Source organism: Lissotriton helveticus, chromosome 7 (assembly GCF_964261635.1).
Source record: "Lissotriton helveticus chromosome 7, aLisHel1.1, whole genome shotgun sequence".
Lineage (NCBI taxonomy): Eukaryota > Metazoa > Chordata > Amphibia > Caudata > Salamandridae > Lissotriton > Lissotriton helveticus.
The window spans coordinates 1,483,521,897-1,483,549,279 of record NC_136068.1 but is presented as its reverse complement, the minus strand read 5'-3'; positions in this window follow the sequence as shown (position 1 = coordinate 1,483,549,279).

Here is a 27,383-nt window from a genome sequence, read left to right as displayed (position 1 = left end):
CCGATGTGGCATATTCTGTGCGCGAACGAGCACGGCCGAGTGATTAATCTTAATTAGGAGCTGTCAGAGTGCCCGTGTAATGCAATCCAGATGGTGCCGCGTTTAACATTTAAGTTCCCGTGTATGTTCGTTTCCCAGAGCCGCTCCTGACAGACACTGGACTGCGCGCGCCCTGTCACCAGCGGAGCGGGGTTTGCAGTCGAGCACGCCGCAATTCACATTTCAGAACGACGAGGGCTGGCGGCTCTGCCCGCAAGCTCCGCTTCCTCCATTGAGCTTTTAGCTGTCTGCCTAAAATACTTATTTTCACATGAAGGAGGGAGCATTTCTCGCCGCTCCCGGAGGATTACGAATGCTGGCCATGTCTTCCGCTCCAGGGCCGCGGCCAACATTCGCTTATTTATTGCGCCTTTTATCCAGAAGCCTGTGGTTAGACAGTGTAAAGCAATTTAGCAAAGTAGAAAATGAAATCTTTACTTAGCAATGCAGTTCGCTAGAAGAGCCAGGGAAAAGAATGCCAAGCCCCCGTAGCCGGGTTTGAATAGCCAGTACCACAGAAGGATCTTAAAGGGACAGACGAAGAAATGTACAGCGCCGAGAGTCTGACTAATGGCAGACTGTGCTATACAAGCATGATAGCTATGCGGCGAAGGGCAACATGTGTGTAGCTGTTCACCTTTAAAGGGCGAGTGGCCAGTCTGAGACCTCCATGTGTTTGGCTAATTAGAATAGAGCCCCCCCCCATGGGTGCCAGAGTAATAATAGTGCATTTAAGATATTTGCTATTTATGCAGAATATTCTGCCTTCCTTCGCTTCCAAACACCTGAAGACACTGTGCCATAGACAGAGACATACACAGACACGCAGCTAACTCATTACTTATTTATGCACTGAAGTATTTCTTTTATATAGTGCGACAAACCGTAGGGGAAGGGGGTCGAACACGCTCCAGATAACGAAAGGGGTCGCAATTCACCGAAAATGCCTCTTTACAAAAAATAACATTTACAGAAAAAAAGAGGAAGTGTGAAAGGAGGGAAAGAGGAGAGCAGAGAGAGTCGAGGGGAGAGAGAAGGAGAAATGAAGGCGGCGACAGATCTTTATTCCATCAGCAGACTGTAGTGAGTAGTGAGTAGTGAGTAGAGTAGTGAGTAGAGTAGTGAGTAGAGTAGTGAGTAGAGTAGTGAGGTGAGTAGAGTAGAGTAGTGAGTAAAGTAGTGAGTGCAGAGTAGTGATTAGAGTAGTGAGTAGAGTAGTGAGTAGAGTAGTGAGTAGAGTAGTGAGTAGTGAGTAGTGAGTAGTGAGTAGTGAGTAGTGAGTGCAGAGTAGTGAGTGCAGAGTAGTGAATGCAGAGTAGTGAGTGCAGAGTATTGAGTGCAGAGTAGTGAGTGCAGAGTAGTGAGTGCAGAGTAGTGAGTAGTGAGTAGTGAGTAGTGAGTGCAGAGTAGTGAGTGCAGAGTAGTGAGTGCAGAGTAGTGAGTAGTGAGTAGTGAGTAGTGAGTAGTGAGTAGTGAGTAGTGAGTAGTGAGTAGAGTAGTGAGTAGTGAGTAGTGAGTAGTGAGTGAGTAGTGAGTAGAGTAGTGAGTAGTGAGTAGAGTAGTGAGTAGTGAGTGCAGAGTAGTGAGTAGAGTAGTGAGTAGTGAGTAGAGTAGTGAGTAGAGTAGTGAGTAGTGAGTAGAGTAGTGAGTAGAGTAGTGAGTAGTGAGTAGTGAGTAGAGTAGTGAGTAGTGAGTAGAGTAGTGAGTAGTGAGTAGAGTAGTGAGTAGTGAGTAGTGAGTAGAGTAGTGAGTAGTGAGTAGAGTAGTGAGTAGTGAGTAGAGTAGTGAGTAGAGTAGTGAGTAGTGAGTAGAGTAGTGAGTAGTGAGTAGAGTAGTGAGTAGTGAGTAGAGTAGTGAGTAGAGTAGTGAGTAGTGAGTAGTGAGTAGTGAGTGCAGAGTAGTGAGTGCAGAGTAGTGAGTGCAGAGTAGTGAGTGCAGAGTAGTGAGTAGTGAGTAGTGAGTAGTGAGTAGTGAGTAGAGTAGTGAGTGCAGAGTAGTGAGTGCAGAGTAGTGAGTGCAGAGTAGTGAGTAGTGAGTAGTGAGTAGTGAGTAGAGTAGTGAGTAGTGAGTAGAGTAGTGAGTAGTGAGTAGTGAGTAGAATAGTGAGTAGTGAGTAGAGTAGTGAGTAGTGAGTAGAGTAGTGAGTAGAGTAGTGAGTAGTGAGTAGAGTAGTGAGTAGTGAGTAGAGTAGTGAGTAGTGAGTAGAGTAGTGAGTAGTGAGTAGAGTAGTGAGTAGAATAGAGTAGTGAGTAGAGTAGTGAGTAGTGAGTGCAGAGTAGTGAGTAGAGTAGTGAGTAGTGAGTGCAGAGTAGTGAGTAGAGTAGTGAGTGCAGAGTAGTGAGTAGAGTAGTGAGTAGTGAGTGCAGAGTAGTGAGTAGAGTAGTGAGTAGTGAGTGCAGAGTAGTGAGTAGAGTAGTGAGTAGTGAGTGCAGAGTAGTGAGTAGAGTAGTGAGTAGTGAGTAGTGAGTAGAGTAGTGAGTAGTGAGTAGTGAGTGCAGAGTAGTGAGTAGAGTAGTGAGTAGTGAGTAGTGAGTGCAGAGTAGTGAGTAGTGAGTTCAGAGTAGTGAGTAGAGTAGTGAGTAGTGAGTAGAGTAGTGAGTAGTGAGTGCAGAGTAGAGTAGAGTAGTGAGTAGTGAGTAGAGTAGTGAGTAGTGAGAGTAGAGTAGAGTAGTGAGTAGAGTAGAGTAGTGAGTAGAGTAGTGAGTAGTGAGTGCAGAGTAGTGAGTAGAGTAGTGAGTAGTGAGTAGAGTAGTGAGTAGTGAGTGCAGAGTAGAGTAGCGTAGTGAGTAGAGTAGTGAGTAGAGTAGTGAGTGCAGAGTAGAGTAGTGAGTAGGACATCACAGGCAGCAGCTGTGCAAGCTTCTTACACTCACAAGGAGACCACAGGCAGCTGAGGGGAAATCTTCTCCTACTCACAAGAACGACATCACAGGCAGCAGCGGTGCAAGCTTCTCACACTCACAAGAACGACATCACAGGCAGCAGCAGTGCAAGCTTCTTACACTCACAAGAAGGACATCACAGGCAGCACCAGTGCAAAGTTCTTACACTCACAAGGAGACATGCCAGCAGAGGTGCAAGCTTCTCACACTCACAAGAAGGACATCACAGGCAGTAACGGTGCAATATTCTCACACTCACAAGGAGATCACTGGCAGTACACACCACATGAACACACTCCACAACACATAGCAACAATACATTGGCATTTATAATGCCATTAGCTCAAACTCAAATAAATCCGAGCCCGATTGCATTTCTAATGCTTGTTTCTTGTGGGATGCTCAGTTCCTGCCTTTCTGCCCCTTTTTTCCCTTGAATGGATGGTGCGCTGCTGCCTCTGTCCCCATCCATTGAAGATTAGCTGCTGCCTCCCTCATCTTAGGCTGACACCCAGAGATGTTCAGAATTTGTCTCTTTTGTTCCTTCTCGTGCGGAGAGTGGCTGCTGGTACCCAAAGATGCCCAGATCCTGCCCTCTCTCTTGCATGCGGTGGCTGCCGTCACCAAGAGATGCCTAGTCTCAGCTTCCCGTTTCTTTTCCTCTTGCAAGGAAGGGGTGCTGCTGCTCCCTCCTCCAGAGATGCTCACCTCCTGTCCCTTCCCTTTTCTCACAGAAGGGATGCTGAATCCCCCTAGAAGGACTCCGCGACCACCTCTTGTTCGCTCTCAGGGAAGTGGTGCAGCTGCGTTTTGTCGAAGGACACTCGGCTCCTGCTCTTCCTGTCCCCTCTTCTCTCAGGCAGAACGAATGTCTCTCCTTCCTGTTTGCTCAGAGCATCCTCCAGCATCCCTGCCAGGACCCTTCCTCCTCGTGGTACCCTGCGATGGAGGCGCTGTCCTGGCTGAGAGATAGAGGGTGGCGGGGGCACATCTGTCACCTGTTCCTCTACTGGGGACGAGGGCTTAGGGAGTCTAGGAAAGAGGCCCTCAGGGGAGGGGGTGGGAATGGCAGATCAGAGGCATGGGACAGGGTGGGGGCAGTAGTAGTATCTAGTAGGGTGTAGAGGAAGTGGTTCAGACAGCTGAAAGCACTCACGTGGTATGAAGCACTCTATCACAGGCAAACACAAATAATGGAATTGTGTACTGTAATAACCAGCCTGACCAGCAGGGGGAGGAGAGACGAGAGGTACAACCACTCGCTTTCAAATGTTTGCTAACCCTTCCGCCCCAGCAGCTACGCATTCAAACCTCACTATTGCGTATGTGCTGCGTTATTGCTCTATTACTTACCGGTAATCTTCATTACCCCGGGACCCGTTGTCCTCGTCCCATTCATTAACTAAGTGGAGATAACCATCTCCCAACAGAAAAAAAGAGCAGAGCATGCTGGGACCCTAATACTGCCCATCCCACCAGGAGTACATAAGCAGTACATACCCAGCATCCCGTCTGTACAACCAAGCCCAGACAGGAAGGCCGGCCGCCCGGGAAGGAGGGAGCGGCGCATGATTAGGACTAGGACCACGGGACCCGGGGTAATGAAGATTACGGGTAAGTAATAGAGCATTACCCCCAGGTCCCTTATGTCCTTCATTAACTAAGTGGAGAATACCAAAGCAGAAAACCAACCTTCCGCATCCACAAGCACACCCAGGAAACTACAACAAAAGCAGCAACCCAAGGGAGCACAGAGAAGGAGGAAAGGAAACCGCAGGGAACAACCGAGCCGCAGCCCAGGACAGCAGGGCCAAAACAAGGACTGGAGACAACCCAAAAAACAGAAGGCCAGGGCCCCAACAAGGAGGCCGCCAACCAGAGAAACCAGGGACAGAGCAACATGAACCAAGACCCAAAGGACACGGCCAAACAACCCACCAGACCAGGCCGCCCAGCCCACAACGTGAAGGCCCACAGGACACGCCAACCACAAAGACACAGAGCAAACCGCGACTGCCCCGAAAAAGGCCATAGAAAGAAGCCAAGACCGGCCAACAGAGCGCAGGTACAAGTAAGAGCAGGGGCCAATAGGAGCGAAACCCCAACCAAACAGAAAGACAGGGAAGGGGAAAGACACCAGAAAAACCCAGGAGGCCAAAAGACCCCACAGGGAAGGAGGCCACCAACCAAACCAGGAAGGCCAACAACCCAGAACAGCAGGGGTAGAGGAGGCCAAGCCCAAGACCACAGGCCAGAGACGCCCTCATAAGCACCAGCCGAAAGTCGACCAACAAAAGAGAGACCAACAAGACCAGAAACCCACAAAGAACAAGCCCAAAAAGGGCGGGGACAGAGCCACAGGCCACAAACCCCAGAAAACCCCCAACCCCAAAAGTGAGGGGAAAAACAAAGCAGGACCGGAGGCCAGAGCAACAGGGAACACCCAACAGCCCCCACACCAGGCATAGAGGGCAGAAAAAAACAGTTGCCAACACAGGAATGGCCTGCACAGGAACCCCACACCCAAGCCAAGCAAGCAGCAAGGGCAGGAGCAGCTGAAAAAGTAAACATCCCCAGGGCTCACAGCACCCAGACCAAAAGCCCACAAGGCCCGACACCAGCAAAGCCGGAGAAGAGCCCAGAAAACAGCATAAACCAGGGCTACAAAAGCCAATAGAACCAGGAAGCCAGGACCAGAGCCAGGCAACCTGACCACGCAGGAGGACCCGCAGGCACAATCAAACCCCAGAAGGAGCCCACGCAACACCCAGACCAGAGCAAGAGGCAGGGAGGAACAGGGAACCCCCAGCACACCACCGCCGGACCACACAGAAGGCCGAAGGAAACAGAGGAAACCACCCAAGAGGAAGCCGGAGGAAGCAGAGAAGGCACAGGGCCAGGCATCAGGAAACCCCAGCCCACCCGCAGCCAGGAGGGAGTATCCCACCCAGGCAAGAGCACCACGGATACGCACCCCAACCAGAGAGCGGGGGGGCACCCAGACAGACCCACACCGGGAACAAAGCCTGGAGAAGCAAGGGAGGTACAAGCGAACCAGGACACCACAACCAGGAAACGCCCTACAAAACACCCCAAAGAGCAGGCCGAAACAGCCAGGAGGCCCGGGAGGCAGAGCGCGAGGACAACCAGAACCAGCAGGAAGTCGGCAGACCCGGAGCCACAGGAACCCATACAGGCCCAACAAAGGCGAAACAAGCCCGGGAAGTGAACCGCCAGCAGGAGAAGGCCCCGAAGGACCCACCATAAAGCGGCCACAGCCACAGAGCGCCCCGCCAGGACACGAAAGAGAGCCCAGGCAAGGACGCAGAGCCCAAAAAGAAGACCAGTACGAAGGAGCGGAAAGCCCCAGCAGGCAACCAGGCAGGCACCCAGCACGGGAGCCAGACGAGACCAGAACCCCCCAGGGAACAAACACACCAGGGCCCAGATGAGGCCCCCAGCACCTGGCAAACCCACAGAAGAGGGTAAACAGGCGCCACACCAAGGACACAGCAGCAGCAAAGACAGCCAGGCCCAAACAGAAGCGGCACGAACCCTACGGGAAACACAACCCGGGGGGGAGGGGATGGCACGGAAAGAAAAGCAGGCGCTCAAGAACCCCAGCCAGAGAAGCCAAACCAGGCCCCCACAGGAGGCACCAACCGGGAACAACCAGTTAGGAACACAGGCAGAACCAGGAGGGGCAGGCAGGAAAGCCCCGAAGCAAGCCAAAGGCAAGCACAGGAAGAGCCAGGGCAGGAGCGCACAAGAACAGAAGCAGCCTGACCCCAGAAGCAACCAAGCACACAGAAGGCCCCGGGACAACACCCGAAGCCCCAGGCCCGGAGCAAAGGAGAACAGAACAGGCTCACCAAAGGCAGCACAAACCACCCAAGCGCAGGCAGAGCGCCCCAGAGAGCACCAGGCATGACACCAGGAAGCCACAAGAGGGACCAAGCGCAGCCCAAGGGACGGGAGGAACAAAGCTAGGAACCAGGGGCCCCTGCACACCAAACCCCGATCCACCAAGCCGAAGCCAGGAAGCGGACCACCCCACAGCAGCCAGCCCGCAGCGGAGGCAAGGTCACCCGAAAAAAAGGGGCAGACGCAGCACAACCAACGCCAGGCCACGACACCCGCCCCCGCGACACCACCAAGAAGGAGGGACGCAGAGGGATAGAAAGAAAAGCGGGGAAATCCTCGGCAGGTAAACAGGAACCCAGAGGAGCCAACAGGATCCCCCTCCATGCAGAGCCAGGAGCAAGGACACCACCCGAAGGCAGCGACCCAAACGAAGAAGGCCCGTGGTGGAAACAGAAAACACCCACCACGCAGACCACAGGAGGAAAGCAGAGAAGCGGAGCCGGAAGAGGCAGCAGCGGGCCACACCACGCAAGCCACCCGACCGAGGGCCACCAGCAACCTGGGAAAACAGAGAGGCACAGCCCCAACCAATGGCGCACCCGAACCTGGCAGAGCACGCCAGGAGTAGCGCGAGGGAGACGTGCCCGCAGCACGCAAACCAAGAAGGAGGGGGACAGCAGCCCCAACAGGACTCTCCCCGAGAGGAGCGGCAGAACGCGTACCCACAGAAGCACAGCCCCCGCCAAGGAGCAACCGACCAGGACAGGCAAGGCAGGAGCCAGAAGGAGCGCCCCACCGCCACAGGCACAAACCCCGGCAGAAGAAGAAGAACCCGGACACACAAAACCGGCTGTAGGCAGAGCAAGGAGCCACGCACCCCAACACCACCGGAGCCGGGCAGCCCAAGCAAAAAGCAAACCAGCAGCACAGCACCAGCACGCAGGGAAGCCGGGAGTGCACTGACCGGGATGTAGCTCAGAGGCAGAGCGCATGCAAGCATGAGGCCCCGGGTTCAAACCCCGGCATCCCCAAGAAACTCCCGCAGCCCAACAACCAGAAGGGCCAGGTAAGACAACTGCTAGAACCCCCCGCAACGGAAAGGGACCAGCACACAAAAAGGCATAGGAAGGACCTATGCCACAGAGAGGAGCACATGCCATAATGGAGACTCTGCAATATTCGCAAGTGGAGAGAAATTGCAGGAGAATCACTGTCGACTCCACACTTCACCTTCCCTGACTGCATTTTTAAACGGTACCACCTGGGGATACTTTTACAGCATTGGCAGGACTCGAACTCTCACAATAAACTGGGCTCTGACAGTGGCATCAAGCTGACCTTGTCTTCAGCAGGACCACAAGAATGAGGCCCCGGGTCCAACCCCCGGCATCCCCAGGAGACAGCGAGGCACACCCTGGCATCTGACATTATGCAGAAAGAAGAGGCGAGAACCCCAAAGTCCAAATGTCGCCAAGACAAGAAGGGAGCCGGCGGCGGGACCCAAAGCCATGCAGCCCAGGGGCCCGCCACTCAAAGCCAGAGGGTACTGCCCCATCGGGAGCTGGAAAGGAAACATAGCAGGCACTAACAGCAAGAACGACAACCACACACAAGGCCGCCGTAACCAGAATGGATGAAACGTAGTGCAGAATCAAAGAAAAAACGCTACGCGGGACTTACCCGGGAGGGAGGGCGGTGCAACACACTCCAGAACCCCAACAAGGGCCCCCCCCTCGCACCAGTCCAAGTCGCACCACAGGAACCACACCAGGGCCGGGCAGACAGGCAGGAGCCATTACAGCGCAACTTCCACACAGCCAGGCTCCAGGAAGACGCACCGTGACCTGGAAGAGACCCGGAGGCCGGCACACCAGCCGCAATGGGCCGGACCACCCAAAATCCAATCCAGGAAGTAACCAGCCTCCCAGCAAGCCCGGCAGGCCAGGAGGCAGGACAACCAGCACCCCAACCAAACAGCCAGGCAGCCGGATGGGGAGCACCAGAGAGGGAAGCCACTCAAGCCCAGCAGGAGCAGCACCAGCAACCACAGCAACTTTCTGTCGACAGACAGAAAAAAAGAACAGACGGGATGCTGGGTATGTACTGCTTATGTACGCCCGGTGGGAGGGGCAGTATTAGGGTCCCAGCATGCCTCTGTTCTTTTTTTCTGTCTGGAGATGGTTATCTCTACTTAGTTAATGAATGGGACGAGGACATAAGGGACCTGGGGCTAATGCCAGTTCTCGCAGCTCACTGCAATAATTCACCCAATCTAGAGTGCTGTGTTTTATTTACTTCATGGTCACACACATTCGAATCTCGACAGGTTCTCTCAGCTTTTCATCCTTTGATGTCGATAAAATACACGCAACAGAGAGGGGTAATATTAAATATATGTTGTTCCGCGCCTAGATGCTGCCAGAGATGAAAACGTGCATTACAAATGCACGCTACAGGGCAGCACGTGGAGAAACAAGCTACTTAGTAAAATAAGGGAGGATTAATCATTGCAAATTTCGGACCAGGTGTATGTAGTCTAACGGCTAAGTTAGTATCGGTAAAATCAGAGCGGCTCCACTCGTCCCCATTTACAGCCTGTGTAATCTTGGTGGCACAGTCGGTGCTTCTGTTCCCTCATAATCCGGAAATTGCAGTCTTTAACAACAAGATCACAAATGAATCCATTTTGAAAATAAACTGGGCACTTGTAGTCACAAGCGCCAAGATAAGCATCCCACCCAAATTGAGCACAATGTATATATTTTTCATAAATTGCTAAAGTTTCAGCCTTAAATCGCCTCTGACCCACAGTGATCGACATAGCAAGAAGCAATGAAGCAAAATAGCCAATGTGTTCAGTTTGAAATGAATTCTTTTAGTAATCCAACATCTCAGAATGGGCGCCAAAGCAGTGTACTGTTACAGTAAACCACCTGCGTTCTACTGACAACTACTGTCGATGGTTTGTTGATATTTCTATACCCCTTGTGCAGTTAGGCATCTATATTATTTATTCATCTCTTATATTTTACTTACCAACACAATTCTCCATATAAATTGCCTGCTATATCTAAACAAGCATTGGCATAGTCAATAGGTCTCGCTTTTGGGACCTTATAAGTATTTAGTTATGGAACACAATATCCTTGGTGCAACAACATCAACTATTGCATGGCTAAACACTTATAAAGCGAGAGCTATTGGCTATGCCAATGCTTGTTTATAGATTGTCGAGTTTGGTTGGAGTGAAGTCTTGTGAGTAGTTGAATGTGCAGATGAGTCGGTGTTTGAATGAACAGATGTGTGATTGAGAGGATAGATGAGTAATGAATGGGTGCATAACTGCTTGTGCATATGGATGTATGAGTCATTGCATAGATGGGCGAGTGCATGGGTGGATAGGTGAGTGGATGCATGGTTGAATGAGTCATGTAGACCATGCGTTGATGGCTGAATGGATTAGTGCATGAATGCTTTAATAGCAAGTGAGTACAAGGAGGGCTGGGGGAAGGGGTTAACCATATACCCACACCTACCATTCATCACCCAGTTCATCTAATCATCCACTTACACTAATCCTTTCATCTACCCATATATTCTTCTATTCATCCGTTTGTCCCACTGTACCATTCATTTAAGCATCCATTTATCCACCTGCAGTTACATTCATCTAGCCATCCTTGAATTTATGCACTCATTGATCATTCACCGATTCATGCATTACCTGCCTTCCTGTGTAAATAGCCCTTGTACACACTGTAAATGGGTCTGCAAGTGTGTGTTCTGTTTGCATTGGTGTCTGTATGTCTGTTAGTGGTAGTGTACTTGACACTTATTGCAGGGTAACCTAACAAGCTTTGGCATAGCCAATAGGTCTCACCTTTGGGACCTTTTTTGTGTTTAGTTTAAGCGTGGGCATAAAATCCGTTTCGTGGTCGAATTTGCGGATTTTTGACGATTTCGCAATCCGCGAATCACGCGAATGTACCCAATAATCCGCAAATTCGCAAGCTACGAATTATTTTGCTTGGTCGCGCTTGAAAAATAAAATATCGCGTGCGCGGCGTTGTCTTACCGTGATTCTGAGGCCGCCGAGTTGTTTTTGTTCAGGTTTTGCATGTGCGGCGCCAATTTCGATCTTGCTGCGTGATCGCGCGAGAGTTTTTCAAACGCAATTACGTTATCGTGGCTTGCCATCTTGCACGACGAGAGTTTAACAACGCAAGTACGTCATAAAAGCCAGCGACGGTGCGCAGCTGACTTCCGGCGGGAGATTCGAACAGCTCGCGTTCCCGGAATTGCAAAAATTGCAATTCTGCACAAGAAATCCACCGCAGGAAGCATGAACCTTGTGAAAATGATGATTTTGATCAGAATAACTCCTCAGATTGACATTTGACTGCACTTTTTGGTGCAGGAGTCCATTTTTTGGGGTGGGGTGGGAGGAAGGAAGTGCCTCAGAGTCTCCAACTTCCTGTTCCTGTCCAGCAGACTACTCCCAGTGCTTTGTGCATGTACTGGTCACTTTTCATTTGGCTGTTGAGCTGGAAGGATTACTTTCTGTGACTGCTGCTGGATTTGTATTTGAGGACTTTTTGGACTTTGGAGTTTGGATCACTTTTGGACTTGAGATTTTACAAGTAAGCTGGTGTTGTTTGTTTGGGGCATTGCAGTTGAGGCAACTACAGTTCTAAATCTTTTTTCACAACTTTAACAAAATATATATTGTGGTGGGTAGCCACAGTATCCAGTAGGCCCAGGGTTAGTCATGGATGCATGATACAACTGTTTCTGTGATTTGTTTTTTACCTTAATTCTCATTTATGTCATGGAATTTTAGCTATATTCAACTACTAGGAGTCAAGAGGGGTAAGGAAGACTGGATCGCCCTCCACTCAATCAGACACTAATCAAAAAATGACCCAGTCCTCAAGGCAACGTAGAGGTAAGTCCTGCTATAAACAGTTCTAGATCGTCCAGAGCGCTCTCTAGTTATATCCCTATTCGTAGAGATTATATCACCGTTTCAGGCTGTTGCCAACGTTAAAAATTAAGCCCATCTCTGATAAACAGAAAACCTTTCAACACAATACAGACATTCATTCAAAGGGACAACATTAAGAAAAAGGTGTGAATAGCTAGATGACACCTCACGGGCGCACCACCAATGGGGCCCCTGGTTGGTACTCACCAGGTTAGCCCTGTTCTCATCATCGGTGTCAAATAGCTTAACGCAAAACGTGTCCAAAAACCCAAAGTAAGGAACATAACAGTGAATGGTGCAGTGTACAAACAACATATATGTGACACAAGACTAACCGCATTCAACATATAACATACACTAAACTGCGCAGCAAGATATTACTCATACTTTATTGATATCTTTTTGTTGCATTGCAGTTCAACATGTAATATAAAAGGGTGAAGTATGAATACTACCTATCGCCTCATACTCAACCCGCAGCCGACATGTTTCATTGCCTTAGGTATAATATCAGGCAATTTCTTCAGGGCCAACGTATATTTACGATGTCACTGCCAGCGGTACTGTGCTTTTAGATGCTGGAAATCAAGAACATAAGACACACATATGTATATATGTGGGCATCTGCCTGTAGCAATACTGCATAATTGATATCTGCTTTGCACCCTGTTGTGGACAAAAGCAATTTTTGTCCACAACAGGGTGCAAAGCAGATATCAATTATGCAGTATTGCTACAGGCAGATGCCCACATATATACATATGTGTGTCTTATGTTCTTGATTTCCAGCATCTAAAAGCACAGTACCGCTGGCAGTGACATCGTAAATATACGTTGGCCCTGAAGAAATTGCCTGATATTATACCTAAGGCAATGAAACATGTCGGCTGCGGGTTGAGTATGAGGCGATAGGTAGTATTCATACTTCACCCTTTTATATTACATGTTGAACTGCAATGCAACAAAAAGATATCAATAAAGTATGAGTAATATCTTGCTGCGCAGTTTAGTGTATGTTATATGTTGAATGCGGTTAGTCTTGTGTCACATATATGTTGTTTGTACACTGCACCATTCACTGTTATGTTCCTTACTTTGGGTTTTTGGACACGTTTTGCGTTAAGCTATTTGACACCGATGATGAGAACAGGGCTAACCTGGTGAGTACCAACCAGGGGCCCCATTGGTGGTGCGCCCGTGAGGTGTCATCTAGCTATTCACACCTTTTTCTTAATGTTGTCCCTTTGAATGAATGTCTGTATTGTGTTGAAAGGTTTTCTGTTTATCAGAGATGGGCTTAATTTTTAACGTTGGCAACAGCCTGAAACGGTGATATAATCTCTACGAATAGGGATATAACTAGAGAGCGCTCTGGACGATCTAGAACTGTTTATAGCAGGACTTACCTCTACGTTGCCTTGAGGACTGGGTCATTTTTTGATTAATGGAATTTTAGCTCACTGTTATATGTTGATTTGTTTAAAATTTTGGGGTGCCTGTAAAGCCTCACTAGCCAGTAGTCCCAGATGTAGTGAGTGGTGCATGGGCCTAGTCTTTCTGTGGGGTGTCTTGAATTTAAACATCATTGAGGGCATGGATGGCATGGTATTGTGGTGATTTTTGAGTGTTTTTCGACTTTTTGGGGGTGGTGTTGGGGCCTGGCCATGTGGGTAGGGGACATTTGGAGGCCTGGTACAGGCAGGGCTCGGCCATGTGGTGAGGGTCAAGGGGCCATTTTGAAGCCAGGCAGTGTGCTGAGGCCTGCACCCAGTTTGCCTTGCTTTCAACCATTATGCCCAGGGGTACTCAGTGGTGCATGGGCCTAGTCTTTCTCTGGGGTGTCTTGAATTTAAACATCATTGAGGGCATGGATGGCATGGGATTGTGGTGATTTTTCAGTGTTTTTTTTTACTTTTTGGGGTGTCGTTGGGGCCTGGCCAAGTGGGTGGGGGCCATTTTGAGGCCTGGGACAGGCAGGGCCTGGCCATGTGGTGGGGGTCAAGGGGCCATTTTGAAGCCAGGCAGTGTGCTCAGGCCTGCACCCACTTTGCCTTGCTTTCAACCATTATGCCCAGGGGTACTCAGTGGTGCATGGGCCTAGTCTTTCTCTGGGGTGTCTTGAATTTAAACATCATTGAGGGCATGGATGGCATGGGATTGTGGTGATTTTTGAGTGTTTTTCGACTTTTTGGGGTGGTGTTGGGGCCTGGCCATGTGGGTCGGGGCCATTTTGAGGCCTGGTACAGGCAGGGCCTGGCCATGTGGTGGGGGTCAAGGGGCCATTTTGAAGCCAGGCAGTGTGCTCAGGCCTGCACCCACTTTGCCTTGCTTTCAACCATTATGCCCAGGGGTACTCAGTGGTGCATGGGCCTAGTCTTTCTCTGGGGTGTCTTGAATTTAAACATCATTGAGGGCATGGATGGCATGGGATTGTGGTGATTTTTGAGTGTTTTTCGACTTTTTGGGGTGGTGTTGGGGCCTGGCCATGTGGGTCGGGGCCATTTTGAGGCCTGGTACAGGCAGGGCCTGGCCATGTGGTGGGGGTCAAGGGGCCATTGTGAAGCCAGGCAGTGTGCTCAGGCCTGCACCCACTTTGCCTTGCTTTCAACCATTATCCCAGGGGTACTCAGTGGTGCATGGGCCTAGTCTTTCTCTGGGGTGTTTTGAATTTAAACATCATTGAGGGCATGGATGGCATGGGATTGTGGTGATTTTTGAGTGTCTTTCGACTTTTTGGGGTGGTGTTGAGGCCTGGCCATGTGGTGGGGGTCAAGGGGCCATTTTGAAGCTAGGCAGTTTGCTCAGGCCTGCACCCACTTTGCCTTGCTTTCAACCATTATGCCCAGGGGTACTCAGTGGTGCATGGGCCTAGTCTTTCTCTGGGGTGTCTTGAATTTAAACATCATTGAGGGCATGGATGGCATGGGATTGTGGTGATTTTTGAGTGTTTTCCGACTTTTTGGGGTGGTGTTGGGGCCTGGCCATGTGGGTGGCGGCCATTTTGAGGCCTGGGACAGGCAGGGCCTGGCCAGGTGGTGGGGGTCAAGGGGCCACTTTTAAGCCAGACAGTGTGCTGAGGCCTGCACCCAGTTTGCCTTGCTTTCAACCATTATGCCCAGGGGTACTCAGTGGTGCATGGGCCTAGTCTTTCTGTGGGGTGTCTTGAATTTAAACATAATTGAGGGCATGGATGGCATGGGATTGTGTTGATTTGTGAGTGTTGTTTGACTTTTTGGGGTGGTGTTGGGGCCTGGCCATGTGGGTGGGTGGGGGCCATTTTGAGGCCTGGGACAGGCTGGGCCTGGCCATGTGGTGGGGGTCAAGGGGCCATTTTGAAGCCAGGCAGTGTGCTCAGGTCTGCACCCACTTTGCCTTGCTTTCAACCATTATGCCCAGGGGTACTCAGTGGTGCATGGGCCTAGTCTTTCTCTGGGGTGTCTTGAATTTAAACATCATTGAGGGCATGGATGGCATGGGATTGTGGGGATTTTTGAGTATTTTTCGACTTTTTGGGGTGTATAACTGATGTTCCTCTGGCTTCTATTGCTTTTAGGTGCACAAGAGAACCACCAGTGCCAGGAGGAAGTCCTGCAGCGGTGTGTGCAGCACAACGTCACGTGACGTCACGTGTGGCCACAGACAGGACAACTCTGCAACTCGTGCAACTACGGCCTGCTATTCTGACATCTCAAGAAGATGGCCCCAAAGAAAGTTGGCCGTAGCGCCTCAGCGAGAAAAGTCGCTAGTGCCACTGCCAATAAGAAGGAGCAGAAGAAGCAAGTGGCACCACCTACCAAGGAGACTGGTGTGCCCACCGACACCTTTTTTGGGGAAAAAAAAACTACGCCTGCAGCAGCAGCGGTGTCCGCCGGGGACCAAGCTGGAAGCAGCACCTCCGCTTCATTGGGCTCAGTGCCACCATGCCAAGTTAGGTCCAAGACCACCATGAGTGCTGCTGCGGCAGCCACTTTGGTTGTTGAATCACCATCGACCAGTGATCTTGGCTCATCACAAGAAAGTACCATCCAATCAACGCCGGGTGTAACTCAGCTGACGAGTGTTCAACAACCACAGCCGCAACGACAACCACAGGTGCAACTAGTACAAGCGCAAGTAAATGGGCAAGGAGAGGTGCATGGAGAGGCGCAAGGGGAGGCACAAGTAGAGCCGCAAGTAGAGCCGCAAGGAGAGGTGCAAGTAGAACCGCAAGGAGAGGCGCATGGACAGGTGCATGGAGAGGTGCAACTAGAGGTTCATGGAGCGGCACAACTGCCTACAACGCTTGTTCCTCCAGAAGTAGGGGCACATCAGGAAATTGCTATTCAAGAGGAGGTATCCGAGGAAGCCACTTCTCCTGATGATGATTATCCATTGTCTTCCAGATCCCCAGCAAGAAAAAGGTCAAGGAGTGATACTAGAAGTTCTTCTTCAAGCCCCCTTCCTTCTGATGATGCTGATGTTGATTGGAACCCACCAATGCAGTCTGAGAGTGAGTCACCCCATGATGAGCCGACAAAGGTAGCTAAGCCTAAAAGGAAGGCTCCCGCAAAGCTTCCACTTATGGGTGATGACGACGAACAAGAAGTGGTATCTTCTGCTGCTGATGAACAGTTTGACGATGACCCAGTCATCACAGTCGTCACTCCAGCCCCAGCTGGCATGCAGCAGACAGACATTTTAAACCTAGCCCGAATGGTGGCTGAGCGGGATATGGGCGGCGTGGCACTGTACCACCAGCGTTAACTACAACACCAACACGACCTACAGCTTCCATCTTTTTTAGTCAGAAGGGCCGGCATGGACCTCCATCCAGCTCGACCTCAAGTAGTGGTGCTGTAAGTGAACAACAGAAACTAATTCAGCCACGCCCATCCTCCACTTCATCTGGCATTGAAAGTCAAAGTAGCACCTTCACCTTCAGCAGACATCACCAGTCCCCAGTTTGGGACTTCTTTACTGTTAGCGCAAAGGCGGAAAACATGGTCGTTTGTTCGATTTGTAAAGCATCCGTTAGTCGGGGTAAGCTTGGTACCAACTATGGCACCGGAGGCCAGAGAGGTTATCTCAAGCAACACCACCCTATCCAGTGGGAAGCACACATGAGGAAGATCGAGGAAGCCAAAAGAAAAACAAATCCAAATGTATCCCTTGATATTGCATCTGATGATGACGAGAATCTGATCGTGCAGGGGGGAAGTGAAGAAGCGACAGACATTTTTTCTGGTACACCCAGTTCGGGCGGCAGCAGCACTGCAGTGGTATCGCCCTCTACCCCTGCAACATCTTTGAGGCACACTAAGAGTGTTGTAGAGACACCTATGCGAAAAACTACATCAATGGGCCTAACTGGTTTGAAGAGGTCATCATCATCATCATCACGTAAAATGATCCAGCCCACCATTAGCGGAATGTTCTGGTCGGAGGCGCCATTTGAACGCAACCACCCAACGGTACGTCTGTTTAACGCAAAGCTGGCTAAAATGCTAGCGCTGGACCTTCTCCCTTTTTCTTTCGGGGAAGGGGTGGGGTTTCTAGAATTAGTGGCAACAGTCTGCCCTAAATGGAAGGTTCCTAGCCGGTCATATTTTGCCAGAGTTGCGGTTCCAGGACTACATCAAGATGTGCTGGAGGTGATTGGGGCAGCTTTGCAGAAGAGTGCTGTTCACACTATCCACTTGACAACAGACATGTGGACCAGTTGCCAAGCCCTTGATTACATGTGCATCACTGCACACTTGGTCTCTTTTGCAGGGTCTTTTGCAGGGGTTAGAGACAAGTCAAGTGCAGTTGTTGACCTGGACACAGTTTTTCAAGCTTCTCGGAAACATGCAACATTAGCCATGTTTGCCATGGAGAAAAGTCATACTGCAAAAAACATTTTGGATGAGTTTAAAAGTTAGGTCTCTGAATGGCTGCAACCAAGAAATCGCATAGTTGGTTATGTTTCCACGTATAATGGCAGTAATATAGTTAGGGCCATGCAGGACGGTGACTATTTCAGAGTGCCGTGTTTGGCGCACTGTATAAACCTGGTTGTTCAAGATTTCTTGAAAACTGAACCCCAAGTCAAGAAGTTACTGTCTATGTGCCGAAGAATCTGCACACATTTCAGCCATTCTTTTAAGGCCCAGAAGCAGCTGAGGAGCATTCAGCATGTACGTAAAGTGCCAGTCAAAGGACTCATCCAGGAGGTGGCAACACGTTGGAACTCAACCTTTTACATGCTTGAGCGTCTGTATGAGCAGTGCATGGTAATCAATGACTATATCTTTACAGTAGGTTCTATTGACCTGAGGCTAGAGTTGGAGGAATGGCAGCTAGTTAAAAGCCTGACAGACATGCTTCGTCCTTTTGAGGTCTTCACGTGTAAAGTCAGCAGGAAGGACTGTTCTTTGAGCAAAGCTATCCCATTGTTGCGCATGTTAGAGCACCAACTGAAGGCGGTGTCTTCAACGTTGCGAGATGATGGTGGAAAGCAAGCTGCATTTCTGTTGGCGGAGAACTTATTAAGTTGCCTAGTTGCCAATGAAAGGCTTCAAAAGATACATACAGAACAACATTACATTTGTGCCACTATTCTGGATCCACGGTACAAAAAGGCAGTGGCTAGCAAAGCATTCATTCCTTATGATGAGGCAGATGTTTCAAAGTACAAACATTGGATAGCTGTGTCAGCCGGACGGTTCGAAAAAGATCGGCAGAGAATTCAAGGAGCCGTCAGAAGTCCAACTGAATCAGCAGGCGATCCAGCGTCAAGTTCCACTTCTGAATCTGTGGCCGAAAGGAGTCACTTTCCCTCACAGCCGTTAACGACACCAGCAGCAACCCAATCATCATCCTCACCTGCACCAGGCCCAGCCATAATATTGTCGGAAGCGGATTGGCTAACTCATCAAGGGTTTGTTCGTTCCAGTGCTGAGAAGGCCACAGATGGTACGCAAAGTGGAGCAACCGTGGAGAACCTTGAGTTGATGGTGCAGGCCTATCTGGATGAGCCAACACAGGTCTTTGTTCATACGAACCCATTGCTGTATTGGTACAGGAAAATGGCTCTATGGCCACTGATCGCCAACCTGGCTCTAAATTATTTGTCTTGCCCACTCGCAAGCGTGTCTTCTGAATGTGTTTTCAGTACTACTGGTGCCATTGTAACTTCAAAAAGGTCCCGCCTCTCGGCCAGAAATGTGGAGAGGTCAACACTGATCAGATGAATCAGCACTTGATACCACCAGATTACAAAGTACGTGAATGCACGCAGGAAGAAGAGGACACCGACTTAGGTGACGGAAGTTCTTCTCTGTTACCTGACCTACTCCCGTCTCAAATCATGGAGTTGGAGGACGAGCTCTACTTCCCTGACACCGAGCCCTGAAAATGACTTCCTTTTTTTCGTCCTTATTCACTTTTATTCCTGTGTGTCTTTCTTTGTTTTGCAGCTTTTACCACAACAAAACTCTAATCACCTAATCACAACAAGTCCATCAGCAGCACTGTCTTCATCTTATATTCCTTATTGATTTGAAGGTGCCTCAGTCTGCATTCCTGAGGTTCACAAGTTCACAACTCAATCATGCTCCTTTATACTCCTCCTCCAGACTCCCCCTATCCATTTGCCTCAGCGTTTAGGCCCTGTTCTGTCCCTGTCCTCAGCTGCCCAGCAAGTAGTGGGCAGCTGCTACGTTTAGGTTTTGGTGCAGTGGCGCAACCTGGACTTTGATGTAAGTCCTGTGCTGCACCTCTGAATGTGTTTTGATGCATCATGTGCCTTGTTCTTACACCTCTGAATGTGTTGTTTATGCATCATGTGTTCTCCTGTGCTGCACCTCTGAATGTGTTTTATGCATCATGTGCCTTGTTCTTACACCGCTGAATGTATGTTTATGCATCATGTGTTTTGTTCCCAGGCCTATACCCCTAAATGTACGGTGATATTTAGTTGGTTGTTTTCTCCTAGTACAGGTGTTCCCTGTGAGGTCCTGGTTCCCTGCGTAATATTCTCCTAAGGTGGTTAGGGTTGCGTAGGTGGTACTTACCGGTTACCAGTAGTTACTGGTTGTGTGCTAAAGTGATTTATACTCTATGTTCTAAGTGCTAATTCTAACAGTATTTCTAGTTATAAAAGTGCTGATTCCTGACTGTGGTACAGGTGGCCCTGTCTTGTACATATCCCCTGTAAATTCTGCCCGTGCCTGTTGGCACATTGTGAAGTGTGTGTTTTTATCTAATGTGTTTTGGTGTAATACAAAGGCTATTTTTATACATAACCTTGTGTGGAGTTTCCTTTGTGGTGGTCCTTGGGTGTTGTTGCTGGGGGTGCATGCGCAAACACTTAACTCACATTGCCTCAGAGTTTAGCCTTACTGCTCGTGCTACGTTACCAAGGGGTGAGCAGGGGTTATCTTGGTGCGTAACTCCCTTGCCCTGACGTGGAAGTGGTGGTCTCTGACGGACTTTGGCGCAAGCCCTGGCCGGCCAGGGATCCCATTTCTAACATTGGCTCGTTCATAATGATGTTGGCAATGTTTTAGGGGGGTTTGGTGTTCTTTGGTCCAGAATTGGCAGAATTTTGGCCTTTTTGGGTGTTTTGCGGGCACGTGTGTTTGGGTGAAAACTAAGTGAAAACTAGTCGTAGACCTTCCTTCTTCTTCTTCTTCAAAGAGCGCAGAGGTTCGATTTTGCTTTGCCTTGCTGAGATTCTTGTGAATCGCTGGAACAAGTGACTGTCCATGTGAGTTTCAAGAGGATCTAAGTAGTGGAAGTGCTGAAAACAGCGCAATTTGCCATGTTTTGAATATACCAGTATTGCATGGTTTTGGGGGGCTGTTTGGGGGGCTTCTAGGTTTCTGTGGGTGGGTTTTGGGGTCTGGGAGCACTGCTGGCACAGGCTAATGTTGATTGCATTTGTTTTTCAGGAAATCCATGGTGGAAAAGGGGAGTTAGGGCCTAGCTGCAGAGCGTATTTGGACTGAATTGAAGGTAGGCCCATTTTTGCTGTTTGCCTGTTTGGGGGTGTTCTGCTTTTGGGCGGGTGGCTGCAGGAGTCTGGGGGCATAGCTCGGAAGGTCTAATATCGGAATCAAGTGTTTTGGACCAAATCGGAGGTGAAAAAGTTTTTGCGTTTTTGCTCACTTGCCTGTCCTTGGGGTGCTGTTTGGGGGGCTTCTACATTTTTGTGGGTGGGTTTTGGGGTCTGGGAGCACTGCTGGTACAGTCTAATGTTGATTACATTTGTTTTTCAGGAAATCGATGGTGGACAAGGGGAGTTAGGGCCTAGCTGCTGAGCGTATTTGGGCTGAATTGAAGGTAGGCCCATTTTTGCTTTTTGCCTGTTTGGGGGTGTTCTGCTTTTGGGCAGGTGGCTACAGGGGTCTGGGGGCATAGCTCGGAAGGTTTAATATCGGATAAAAGTGTTTCGGATAAAATCCATGGTGAAATTTTTTTTCCATTTTCAGGCATTTGGCTTACTGCAGCGTTTTCGGGGGCCTGCTTGGGGGGGTTCCTGGTCTTTGGGGGGGGGTTGGGGGGTCTTGGAGCAAAGCTGCGTATGGATACTTTTGATTGCAAGTGGTTTGGAGAAAATCCATGGTGGCAAAGGGGAGTTAGGGCCTAGCTGCAGAGCGCGCACGGAGTGATTTTGGATTGAGGGCTAAATAATTCTAAATGTCACTTTTTGTGGTTTTGCTTTTTGGCTGTTTGGGGGTGTTAAACTTGCTTCCGCCTGGGTTGACGGGTCTGGGGGCATTGCTGTGATGGTCTAATACCGGATAAAAGCGGTTTGGATAAAATCGGAGGTGAAAAAGTTTTTCCATTTTCAGGAATTTCGCTCACTTTAGCGTTTTCGGGGGGCTGTTTGGGGGGGTTCCTGGTGTTTGTGGGTGGGTTTTGGGGTCTTGGAGCAACGCTGGGTATGGATACTTTTGATTGCAAGTAGTTTGGAGAAAATCCATGGTGGCAAAGGGGAGTTAGGGCCTAGCTGCAGAGCGCGCACGGAGTGATTTTGGAAGTAGGGCAAAATATTTCTAAGTCCCCGTTTTTGTACTTTTGCTTTTTGCCTGTTTGGGGGTGTTAAACTTGTTTCCGCCTGGGTTGACGGGCCTGGGGGCATTGCTGTGAAGGTCTTATACCGGATAAAAGTAGTGTGAAGAAAATTGGAGGTGAAAAAGTTTTTAACTTTTCAGGAATTTCGCTCACGTTAGCGTTTTCGGGGGACCGTTTGGGGGGGTTCCTGGTGTTTGAGGGTGGGTTTTGGGGTCTTGGAGCAACGCTGGGTATGGATACTTTTGATTGCAAGAGGTTAGACGGAAATCCATGGTGGCATAGGGGAGTTAGGGCCTAGCTGTAGAGCGCGCACGGAGTGATTTTGGAAGTAGGGCAAAATATTTCTAAGTCCCCGTTTTTGTACTTTTGCTTTTTGCCTGTTTGGGGGTGTTAAACTTGTTTCCGCCTGGGTTGACGGGCCTGGGGGCATTGCTGTGAAGGTCTAATACCGGATAAAAGTGGTTTGGAGAAAATTGGAGGTGAAAAAGTTTTTAACTTTTCAGGAATTTCGCTCACGTTAGCGTTTTCGGGGGACCGTTTGGGGGGGTTCCTGGTGTTTGAGGGTGGGTTTTGGGGTCTTGGAGCAACGCTGGGTATGGATACTTTTGATTGCAAGAGGTTAGACGGAAATCCATAATGTGGCATAGGGGAGTTAGGGCCTAGCTGTAGAGCGCGCTCGGAGTGATTTTGGAAGTAGGGCAAAATATTTCTAAGTCCCCGTTTTTGTACTTTTGCTTTTTGCCTGTTTGGGGGTGTTAAACTTGTTTCCGCCAGGGTTGACGGGCCTGGGGGCATTGCTGTGAAGGTCTAATACCGGATAAAAGTGGTTTGGAGAAAATCGGAGGTGAAAAAGTTTTTCCATTTTCAGGCATTTTGCTCACTTTAGCGTTTTCAGGGGGCTGTTTGGGGGGGTTCCTGGTGTTTGTGGGTGGGTTTTGGGGTATTGGACCAACGCTGGGTATGGATACTTTTGATTGCAAGAGGTTTGAAGAAAATCCATGGTGGCAAAGTGGAGTTAGGGCCTAAGAGAATAAAGCCTTTGACACTATTTTTAACTTAGGGCTCGTTAGGGTTAGCAGTATTGCATGTGTTTGGGGGAGTTCGAGATTTTGGCAACTGGGTTCTGGGGTCTACTCTTTGAGCACTTGTCGAGAAATGTCTAATTTTGGTTGCAAGTGGTTTGAAGAAAATCCATGGTGGGAAAGGGGGGATTTGGGCCTACTTTACTTTCAAAGTACGTTTTGTCACCATTTTCAAATAGGCCTCAGGCATGTAGCAGTATCGCACGTTTTTTGTGGTCTGATTGGTTGTAATCTACATTTTAGCGTCGGTGTTTAAGGGTCTCGGAGCACTGCTGGGAAGGTCTAATTTTGTTCTAAAATCGTAGTTTACACTACACCTAGCTTGAGGGGAAAGATCCGCAAAATTCGCCCATACTTATTTATCCTTCAAAAGGAGACTCAGAGTACGCCCTTTCGAAACTATTGTACTGTCGATTCTGAAACTGAAAGTGTGACTTTTTGCAATACACAGCGTATGTGCCTTATATTTTTTTCTCAGTGGTGTTTTAATATCACTTCCTCTTTTTGCATCAACATTTACAGGGCGGCTTTCACCCTGTGCAATGGAAAAAAGGATGAAGTCAGGCTTCACATTAGCGACACGCAATTCAGCATCTGCCAGGCAGGCAGTGGACAGGGTGTCTGCTGGTGGTCACCAACATTGATCGACGGAGCGTCAGATGGAACGGAGGAGTACCGCAAATAAGAGGAATTGCTTGATGCATGCAACTTCCCAAATTCAACAGGACAATTACAACAACATACAGTAACAGTATCCATTCATTTCTACTTATCTTTTAAGTAATGTTATTGCTGTGAACTTCTATGAGTGTGAATCTGCATTTCTTTTCTCTCTGCTTCTAAATTTGCTATTTTTTGCTATGTTTAACAGTAATTTAATGTTCTAAGTGTTTATTCTCTCTGAGGGCAGAGAGGCAAGTGAAATTGCGTAATGACTGCAGCCCTGTACTCTCAACTTGTTTCTTCGTAGTTCAAATCCAAAAATTTGTTTCTCTTCATTTGTCGTTTGACTGTCCATGCTGTGTTTTTTTCCTCTCTACCAAACTTTCCCAAAAAAACCCATTCCCATCCAATTTTCAAACCCTAACCCTCTTCCCCCGGGCTGTGTGGTATTTCATTGTGGTGTGACTGACAACAACAATAAATTCCACACACTTGCTGGGGAGGATAAGGTCAAAGCAGCCAAAATCATTAGAATCAGAAGTTCATGTGCGCCATCGTTGATTGATAAGAACATCCTCCTCCTACACGAAGTGAACAATCAAATGCTTAATGCTTACCTTACGTTGATGACGTGTCCTTTGCCTTAATTTCTTATAGCAGTCCAACTCCACGCAACTACTTCTTATATTTACATTAATTTAACACTGCTTAGGCTACAATTTAGGGCACTGTTCTCTACCGTACTATCTAATGTACTGTTTCTAATGCTACGCTCAGCCCACTCAATGTTTCATTTCCTTTTTTTTCATATGATGATACTGCCAGTGTGTACCACTACTGCTACCAGCACAACAATGATATTGCATCCGTCGAGGATTCAAGTCAACAACCAACCTTATACACCAACCGTGATTCACAAATCACAGGTAAGATAAGCATATTGGAGAGGTAGTAGAATAATGGGCTAGGACTAAGTTGGGAGGAGAGCAGAGACTGACAGTACTACTAGTAAAGTACAGTAGTTGGGCTACTGCATTGACTAAGTCGGTTACTTGCATTTTGGTACATTTCAGGACAAGATGTTTAATTCATGCTGGTAAGTTTGAAAAACCAAACGTCCAGTAACCACCGCCAACCCCCACACAAAATAATATGAGCGTGTACACTGTGTTTTGGTATGAAAAATATAATTATTAAGAAATATAAATTATTGATGTTGTTGTCACAAAAATAAAAAAAATTACCCCAACTCACCCCCCCTCCCTAACCAAACCAATGTCCAAAAATCAAAAAGTCCCCTTTCCCAAAAACCCAATTCCCCCCCCCAACAGTCTTTAAAAAAGGGGCAAGGGACAGTCACTGCCTCCGGTGGCGTGGTGTGGACAGCTGGTGCTGGACGTCCCGCAGCTCTTTGCGGAGGTCCCGGAGCTGGCGCTGATGTTTTTCGCCCAACCGCTCCAGGTTGTCCACTCGCTTTCGGAGGCGGCGCACACGTGCCATCCAGGCTCTGGGGGGGGCAGCTGTTGTTCTTGCTGCTGTGCGGCGGCGGCGGGAGGCTATCGGGCCACGGCTCCGTTTGGCTGGAGGCTTGGGGCGGGTGGACCCGGGGGCAGTGGAGGAGGATGGACTGGTTGTTGTAGTGTCCTCATGCTCCCGAGCCCACAACCGGTGATACTCGGCACAAATAGCCTCCAGCTTACGGGCCCTGGCCCGGACAGCCATCTCCTTACGGGTGAGCTTTTTTGGAGTAGCATCTATGAAGAAAGAAAGAAAAATACTGTAGCCAATAGTCTTTAACATAAAGTCAAAATAATTCAACAGAAAGTTGACACTCAGTAACACCAGCATCAGTAACACCAGCAAGTAGCAAACACAGTATAACATTTTGAAGATAACGGACCAGGTTTTTTTTGATTGTCGATCCACAACTGGCGCCTCCCCTGTGTGACGTTATTTATAATTTCTAACCACTATTTTGAGGGTGCACCAGATAGGAGGAAGAACCTAAACCTCCAATTAGGACCAAGATCCAAACATAATTGATACAACAGGTATCTGTGCACACGTCGCCTTTTACAGAGTAAATGCTGTACGTAATCAAACAACACAACCAATAGACAAACAATGTGGTAGTAGTCTTGATGGAAGTTTTTCTTCAATTCACATTTTATTCACCGCGCCCAGCCAACACGTGTTTCGTCAGGGCTAGTAGCCCACGACTTCATCAGGGCTCCCACGGGCAGCGGTTCCAAAGCTGTTGCCACAATGGCTATGTGCTCTCAGCCGGTTCTAATTCCGACCCGGCTACCGGGTACTGTGGAGGTTCTCGCTGATTCGTCTCAGACGTCTCAGCTTTCCAGCGTCTCCGCGTGTAAATGACTTCCGCATTTACACGCGGAGACGCTGGAAAGCAGTACGGCTTAACCTGCCGCGCACACGGATACTCCTATGGTGTGTCGCATCTTTGGTATTAACCATCACACGGACGGCTGAGACGAATCAGCGAGAACCTCCACAGTACCCGGTAGCCGGGTCGGAATTAGAACCGGCTGAGAGCACATAGCCATTGTGGCAATAGCTTTGGAACCGCTGCCTGCGGGAGCCCTGATGAAGTCGTGGGCTACTAGCCCTGACGAAACACGTGTTGGCTGGGCGTGGTGGATAAAATCTGAATTGAAGAAAAACTTCTATCAAGACTAATTCCACATTGTTTGTCTATTGGTTGTGTTGTTTGATTACCTACAGCATTTAAATCTGTAAAAGGTGACGTGTGCACAGATACCTGTTGTAACAGTATAACATTTTGGCATGTATCTTTCCGCCGTCTTTGTAAGCCTGTGACATTACTGGGAGTTTCAGGAATTCCACTAGCAGCACTATGGGTGGACTCACTACTACATACATAGTCAGAGAGTACTAAAAAAAGGCCTTTTTTACTTTTTTTCTCTTGTGTTGCAAAATAAATTACTGGTACGTGAACTTGTGGTAGCCGCCATAATGGCAGCTCACTCAGCTTTCACCCAAGAAATACAGACACAGGCCATGATGATGCAGACTCGCAGTACTTTAAGCAGTACATGCAAGTGGGGATATGAATGTCTTACTTTTCTATAGGGGTGGCACTGCTACTGGCCATACTTCATCCACTCAGCGTCTGCTCTACTACATCATACACCTCTGCTATCGATGAGGATAAAGAAGATAACATCCAGGCTTCCAAAGTACGTCTATGATTCTTCTTAATGTCTCAAATGTACCAAAATTTCTTTTTGTCAACAACCAACTAACACCTGTTTCATTATATTTTGGAAACCGCCTTCTTCTTATCTTGAATTGCATTAAAAAAAAGCATTCTTTACAGTCATAAATATTAAGACTCACTCGTCCTTCGTTTCACCCTTCTTTAACTTTTCATTCTTCACATCCCTAAAGTACATCTGATATGACTTTGGCTTCACAATAAAAATTTGCCAGCTGAGTTGAAGTGAAATAGAGGGGGCCATTGGTTATCCGAGAACTACCGCAGCTAATGCTATTACAAGTCAAGGTTGACTGTCTTCTCCGTGATAGTAGCCCAAAAAGTAGTTCTAAATTAGTAACTGTTCTCAACAGTACAGTCTACTTATACCAGTGTACTGTGTACTACTGTACAGTACATCATACACTCCTTTGCGAGCCTACTCAAAAACATTTCAATGAGTAAGGAGTATAATAACTTACCACCGTCCGCCGCCGCTGAGTCTCCCCCCCCAGCTCCTCCTGTTGGCGCCGCCGCATCCAGAGTGGACCCCTCCGCACTGCTGGCCCCGGCACTGGTGGTCATCTGTGCTG